This window comes from Mytilus californianus, unplaced genomic scaffold (genome assembly GCF_021869535.1).
Source record: "Mytilus californianus isolate M0D057914Y unplaced genomic scaffold, xbMytCali1.0.p SCAF_31, whole genome shotgun sequence".
Taxonomy (NCBI): Eukaryota; Metazoa; Mollusca; class Bivalvia; order Mytilida; family Mytilidae; genus Mytilus; species Mytilus californianus.
This window is the reverse complement of record NW_026262681.1, coordinates 165,425-173,523: the sequence shown is the minus strand read 5'-3', so window position 1 is coordinate 173,523 and position 8,099 is coordinate 165,425. Positions and strand designations below refer to the sequence as shown.

At 31.9% G+C, this 8,099-nt stretch overlaps 1 long non-coding RNA gene across 1 annotated transcript in view; it reads left to right on the top strand.

The window, feature by feature from the left end:
• Positions 1–3,249: 3,249 nt before the first annotated feature.
• Positions 3,250–8,099, top strand: part of LOC127736451 (uncharacterized) — a 39,911-nt gene continuing 35,061 nt past the window's right edge. Inside the window, exon 1 of the long non-coding RNA XR_007998969.1 lies at positions 3,250–3,355. This is a non-coding gene — a long non-coding RNA (uncharacterized LOC127736451). The remainder of the gene's footprint in view (positions 3,356–8,099) is intronic.

Below are 8,099 nucleotides of genomic sequence, written 5' to 3'. Positions count from 1 at the left end.
GTATAGTGTTTTTTTTTTTAATTTTCATACATGTTTGCTATTCATGTTCTCCATAAAATAAAAAAAAAAACGGAATTTCCGTTAGGAAATAGCTAGGGAAACCCTCCGAAACTAAATAAATAAATAAAGATGAAAAAAAAATATCAATGAGTGAGGGGTGGACAGCTTTTGAGGGAGGTTGGAGTTGGGGGGGGGGGGGGGCGGGGCGGGAGGTGGGAGACAAAAAATAGGTGGGAGAGAAAAAAGATTCTTAAAGTGGGAGGGGGGAGAAGGGTATCCCCCTGTCCACCCCCTCATGAGTGTTTGAAAATCTTAAGAAATAGGGGATAGTTTCATAGTCAAATAATAACTGATCTAGCTCATTATTCACTTTTCAACTTGAATACTGAAATACAAGCTATTTCACTATTCATTATTCATTACGTGTGTCATTTTCAAAAATGTCAAATTTTGAAATTGCAAAATTGAATAAAAGTTACTAATTTAAACCACCCTCTTCCTAAACAAATCAAAACAAACAATATGGAAAAACATATAGAAAGATGCAATCTTGATAATGTCATACAAAAATATATTGAAACATTTTTTGATAGGTGATGCAATATTTTGTCTTTCCTGTTACCATTTTCAAAAGAAATTTTGTGTTATTTAGATAAGATTTCAACGATAAAATTCTATGCTTGTTTTTCATGACCAATAAGAAGGTTTTCAACAGTAAACAATCTATATATTTTCATTTAGTGTAATGATAGATTATTTGTCAATGTTTCATGCTGTACTGAAAAATACCTCTACAAATTGGTTTTCAAAGGTTGTAATAAAGTCACCAGCAACGTAAGTGTAAGACAGCAATTCATAATGTTCAGCATCCTCCCCCCTTCTGATAAACCCAACATCAAGTACTTCCCTCACATGTTGGTTTCCTTTTGTCTTTTTGTTTTTGGTAACCGATATATCACCATATTAAGTTCTATCCTGTTACCCTTTTTGTCTAACATATGACGTTGTAACCTTTAAATGAATTCAAGCAACCAAACATTCTATTATGTGTAAAATTATATGTAATTATATAATATACTTTTTAGAGACGTTTCAGTCAAATATTGTCTTTTCTGTTACTGTAACCATAGTTATATCATAGTAACAGGATACTAAGACATAACAGGATAACAGGATAGACAAATTTCTTCATTGATGAATGCTGTTGTGAAATAGCTACTCCCTTTGATGTTGTGATAATGTTTTTCTGCGGGTGATTTTTAACAACAACATCATTGAACATGTTGAACACGTAATTGCACTTTTTACAAGTATAATATTGTTGTAAGTAATACATTTGTTGGTAACAGCATAGACATGATAAAAGGGTACTCACTAATTTTTTTCACTGAATTTGTTGAATTTTCTTTTTTCAATACGCTGTTATGCAAGAAACGTGCTGTGTTAAATATTATAATGCTTTGTGCTTATGAAATCATCACTGAATAGTTCCATATTCATAGGGAGAAACAATTTAACGGTTGATCTAGTATCGGTAACAGAATAGACATGTATTTCATGTACGCCGATTGAATTTAGTTTGTAGAAAAAATGATGCATAGAATAATAAAGAAGCTGTGGTTTTTCGTTAGAGTTATCATTTACATACTAAAATAGTTCTTTTTGCAGATATCAAGGCAATCAGAAAATATGAAAAAAAATTATTTGAAATGTGTTACCCTGACACTGTACGCACATAGATTATGCAAAAATCGGACTTAAATATATTTTAATCGTATAAAAGTATATCTAAACCGTGTTAATTATTGATGTTCCGAGTCATAAATCCAATGAAGGATAATCTACAACATATTAAAACGTTTCCGTTATATCTTATCTGTGGGAGCAAAAGCAATTTAGAGATAACTGAAGTTTTGCGGATGTCCATCTGTTGTTTTACTGTCGCAAATTGAGCTTACCTGGTGACGCGTAGCGGAGAAAGGTAAACGGATATTTGCGACAGTAAAACTACCGATTGACGTCGCAAAGCTTCAAATATAATACAGTTATCTCTATTCTAATGCAAAATAAATAAGTTATTCAATCTAACGTCACAGTACCCAAATTGCACCGAGTACCCAAATTGCACCTTTTCAACAAAAATAGCTGCGGAAATTTAAAAAGTTTTCTTTGAGACTAAACCATTTTTAATTTTAGGATTTGACACTAACGTTCTAAATATTTGGAGAAATAAAACAAAATATCTGTTATTCGATTTTTAAGGATGTGAATTTAAGCATGGATGCAATTTGGGTACTCCTCATTACAGAATCAAGGGTCGTTTGGAGGTCAGTTCAAACCCATTTTTCTATGATTCAATATGGATTCAAAATTAAATTGGTGTAACTAAATAGTAAATAAGGATACGTCTACAAAATAAACACAGAATGGAAACTTTTGTTTGGATCAAAAATAAACGTAGGTGAAAAAACTGTCAAAATAGGTGCAATTTGGGTACCCTCACGTTATACACGTCCTTCAACATATAGGCAAACATGTTTAGATATATATCAACTGATGAACCATTCACTGAACAAGTAAAATCTGCGGAAATGTCGTCATGCGACGTTCACAAAAAGTCATCTTTTAAAAATGAGCAAATAAAATAAGTTACAAGCATCCATTTCTAAAAAAAAATGAATATTAAGCATGGAATAATGTCAAATTTTTCTAAATATTTGAAGAAATAGAACAAAACATCTATTATTCAATTTTTAAGGATGTGAATTTAAGCTTAGATGCAATGTTGGGTACTCCTCATTACAGAATCAAGGGTCGTTTGGAGGTCAGTTCAAGTCCATTTTTCTATGATTGAATACGGATTCAAAATTATATTGGTGTAACTATATAGTAAATTAGGATAGGTCTACAAAATGAACACACAATGGAAACTTTTGTCTGGATCATAAAAAAACGTAGGTGGAAAAACTGTCAAAATAGGTGCAAGTTAGTCATTATTTCGGTGTATTTTTCATTAAATTTTCATTCCCCGAAATGATGTTATAAATCTTTTTTGGCACCTAAACTAGGTGAAGTCATAGTTCTAATTGCTTCTGGTGTCAAACGTAAATACCGGGCGTTTTCTGGCTTCTTGTTCGCATCAGAAACTGAATGAAATAAAATTGATAAAAAAAAAGATGAAAAATAACCCTGTGGCGGAAATGCACCCCTTTTGGCGTTACGTTACGTTGTGACGTTCTACACAATAAACAAGTTTTGTAAAGGGCCTTTGGCAGCAAGAGTGTAAACAGATAAAAACTGAACAAAATAAAAAGAATACTGCAACAAAAGGTGAATAAAAGAAAAAGTACAGTTGGTAAGAATTTATAAGCTGATAGTTAATATTCAAAGTAGTTTTCAATTTAACAAGCAAATGTAAAACTAAGTGAAGAGAAAATGATATGTAGAGTGGGGTGCTCATTTTTGCCATCATTTTCCATGTTTTCTGCAGTTAATGTTCAGACCTTTAAGTTTTTGAAGTATACTGATATTTCTATATGAAGATAACATCAAAAGCAAAATATTCTTAGCTTGAAAACATGTTTCTCTGAAAAAAATCATCTGAAAAGTTAGATTAACCCTTTCGCTGCCAAACAAATTGTAAACAAAACCCCTTCAATGTGCCAAGGCTTTTTTTTATTGTCTTTACGATTACGCAAATAACGTCGACGTCATAGTACAGGTTTGATAGCGCCAAAAGATTTTAACTGAAAATTGGCGGAAATTCAACCTTTTGATAGTTTATTTTCATATTACCGACTGTTGACTCCGGTATGTTTAGTATGACGTCCATTATCACTTAACTAGTATACTTATTTGTTAAGGGGCCAGCTGAAGGACGCCTCCGGGTGCGGGAGTTTCTCGCTGCATTGAAGACCCATTGGTGGCCTTCGGCTGTTGTCTGCTCTATGGTCGGGTTGTTGTCTCTTTGACACATTCCCCATTTCCATTCTCAATTTAATTAATAATATATAGACAGGTTACATACTCTGTTGTAAGATATTCTGGTCCCCGTTCGAGTAAGAGCAACTAGATAAAGTAAAAACTTTTTTTTTGGAGGGGGGGGGGGGGAATAAACTGATTTATGTTTTCTATACATGACAAACTAATTTCACTGATTGTAAGCTTGACCCTACTTCTTTCAGCAGTTGCTCTTACTTGAATAGAGACCAGAAATGTCCTACCACAGAGAAGGTAACCTGTCTAAAAATCATATACTTCAGAGTCAAAAGTCGGTAATATGAAAAAGAACTATTGCAAATTAAGTTATCTTAAGGGTGTACTTGGATACTTCAGGGTGTTCGCCTCAGGGTGTACTTGGATACTTCAGGGTGTTAAAATATCCATATCTACGGATATGAACGTAGATAACTTATAATCTCTTTCTTTTCGACCCGGCAATTTTCTCAAATGTTGGTTATTTCTTTCATCATTCAAGACCCCAAGAGAGGCACGATTTCTCGTCATGTGATCTTCGGAAAATGTCATCAATTAATAATTGTATAAAATGGAGGCGAGATCTAACATTGTGAGAGTTCTCTTAAGGGCATACGATACAGTTTCAGGGGGGGGGGGGGTAATGACGTTGCTAACGTAAAATGTTATTTTCGCGACGTTTACAGTTGGAAAGCAAGTCCTTGGAATCGTCCGTTGTCGTCAAGCTCTATCAGCAACAATAGCAGGGGGGATTAATTAGGTGGCGCTACAGTCGTCCGCGACGTCAAAAAGTCCGCCAAATCAATCGGCTAAAAGATTGACGTTTAAAGTATTTATTTCAACTTGTCATGCTTTTATTATAATTGAATTTTAAAATTTGTAGGTTTTGCGACCAATATAGTTTCAATACGTCATACAAAAATTATCAAAAATAGCTTGTTATTGCTATTTCTTTATCCTGTCCGTTCTAAAAAAAATTCAGCCATCTTTGTTGTTCGCCAAAAACATCGATTTTTCATAACTTGACGTTTGCGTATCCAAATACGGAAAAGAACGGTAATAATCTTAAATGAAACCGGGTAAACTATTTCATATTTCTACACAATTTTGAAGCCATCATTTCTTACTATTATACATCAATTTTGGTGACCACCAGTCATGTCAACTTGTACCTGGTTTTGGCTGCGTTTCTACTTCAAAACAGTAAAGTTCAACTTTTTTTCATTGTACCTGTTTCCAAAGTATTCTAAAATACTGATTTTATTATATATATGAATGAAATTGTGATTAAAAGTTGTTGTTTTTCACAGTTCCATACGATACCTCCATTTTAAAGTAATTAAAACCCTTTTTGATCCCCTACACAAATTGACGGTGACATTGTTTTCTTTTTCAACATACGTCATATAACGTTTACAAAATATGTGTCAGGGTCATGTGCATGGTGAAAATTTACACATTGGACAAGTGAAACAATAAACAAAGTTCTTCTTTATGGCGTTTGAAACTATAGAATAGCCACTATAGGTCTAAGAAAATTTCATTTATACTCGAAGCAAATATGACAAATTAATGATGGCCTATGGATAAACAAAAGCACAAAAATAGTAATAGAAAATGCATTGCAAAGAAAACTTCTGGAGGAAAAAACATATGAAAAAAGGAAATGAAGGTCAGTTAATTATATTTATATTTTATAAGTTAAAAACCTTACTTATTAATTATCTCTTTACTAAGTAAGCTACATTAATAAGAGCAAACACTAGCTTTTCAAGTCAAACAAGAAATTAATTCATAGAGATGTGTTCTCACAAAATGGAATTTATTCAAATGGCAAATTCTTGTCAAATTTAATCATCATTGTCATTATTAAAGTAAAATGCACAAGATTTGTCATACCAACTTTCATTTCTGAGATTAATATCCAATTATTCAGGTAAAATATACAATACTTTATTTATAAATACGTAAAGCAGCAGATACAGCAACCTGAAGAGAAGAAGCCCCATTTTTTTTCAAAAAGTTTACTTTCATAATCTATAAAATACCCTGAGAAATTGGACAAGGGCTACTGTGCTAGCTAATCTAATAGTTGAATTTTACAATAATAATGATTTTAAAATTCAAAATTATGTCACTTTCACTTATAATTTTAAGCATTATTTTTTTACAGAATTTTTGTCATTTTTTTGGTAAACTTTTCCTTTTTCTGTATGATATTTTCTAGGCATTACTGTACTGTTCAACTAAGAAACATAGGCTTGAGTTAAAAGGCTTTTTTACTTTGAAGAAATTGAATTGTGACTCTTGGTCCCACTTTATTAAAATATGAAATATAAATGGTCAGTACTATTTTTTTTTCAGAAAGATTATTTAAATTGTATACAGTATGTTTTATTGCATTAAACATTGTTAGAAGTAGTTAAAAGAAAATCCATTAGGAGTGATCCCATATCCCATTATAAAAACTACAAACTGAAAGTAAATTTCATCAGCCAGAGGCTAATTCATATCAATTCAGCTAGGTTTCTAGATCTTATTTTTACCAATTTTTTGTGTTTAAATTTTTACCTGTAATCCTTCTCTGAAAAGTAGGGAAGTATCTCTTCTTAATATTATAATAACATAGTTGTTAATCGACTTTCCTTTATTTTCTTCTTGATTTTTGTAAAATAAACTCCTTTTTATTCATTTTGGTGGGTTTTTATTTTTGACTGGTGATATCAAGGGGAGATAACCACTTGCACAAATCGGCAAAAAAACCACCGCTTCGTGTTGAACATAACTTTATACGTTATGACGTTTGCGTATCCAAAACTGTATTGCCTAGATATTCATATCGAGTGTTTGTCTTAATGAGATGCTTTATTAAATTTAAATTCAGCCCATCATTTTTAGTTTCCTCGAAAATATTTTGATTTTTCGATCAGGAGCCTTGACAATTTTCACACAAACTTCAAGTTTGAAGATAAAATAAAGAATAAAGGACTTTGAGTTGATGTGTAAGTTTTGACGAGTTAAAACTATGTATATTCAAGATTATTTTGATCAATTAGTTTTTACCACGACAGTAGTATTTTAGCGAGTAAAAGTGAGGTTTGTCTCATCCGTAGTTTTACTGAATTTTCACGGTCACGTGACTCTATTGTAGCTGATAGACTTGGGGTCAAACCGTGACCTGCTTTCCAACTGTTAACTGTGACATATCAGGAAAAGATGTATTTTTCGACTGATTTTTATCATTCAAACTGATTTAACTTTTAAACGAGTTCATGGACCCCTCTTTTTAAAAATGACATTCGGTTTGATTACGTATAAAGATTATTGGTACCCATTTTCATGAAAAAGTCAATAATGCATTTTTTTTTTAATTTGATAAATATACAGCAAAAAATGACGTTTTTTTCTACATTCATGAACATTTGATAAATTTTAGTAATTGCTAAACAAAAAATTTCATAAATTTATAGGATACTTATATAAAAGAGAAATTATAAATAATTTAACAAAAAACAGCTTGTGTTTATCTTCTAAAACAAAAAAGTTATGCATTTCCGTCGGAAGGAAAAATATGTCCACAAATCCGAATTTTGAGCAAATATCTGAAATTTCGACCTCATTTTACTCAAAAAGTAGCACATGAAGGTATATTTTTTTATTACATATTTGATTTAAGAAGGTAAAAAATAGCCTATTTGCAAATTTTCATCAAAATTTCATTATGGGATCAAAACTGTATCGTATGCCCTTAATATAAAACTTCTATCGTACCTTAATATGAAAAATAATGTGTTCTTAAGCAGTGGCGGATCCAGAGGGGGGCGTAGAGGGCGTACGCCCCCCCCCTTTGCTTGCACTTTTTTTTTTTTTTTTTTGTAAAATGATTAATCAGACTAGACTTCGTGAACTTTGCCATTTCCCGTGTATTTAATTTTTATGCGACAATTCTTTACTTATAAAGATATTTTTCGCTCGTATTAGAGGTTTCTCAACATCTTACGAACGGACGAAACTCGACGAACGTATCGTAAGGGAGCTGTAATTTTATGCAGTAAAAATTTCTACCGATATTGCAGCGTGTTCAAAGACAACAGTAAAGAATTTAATATTCATTTTGCAACCTT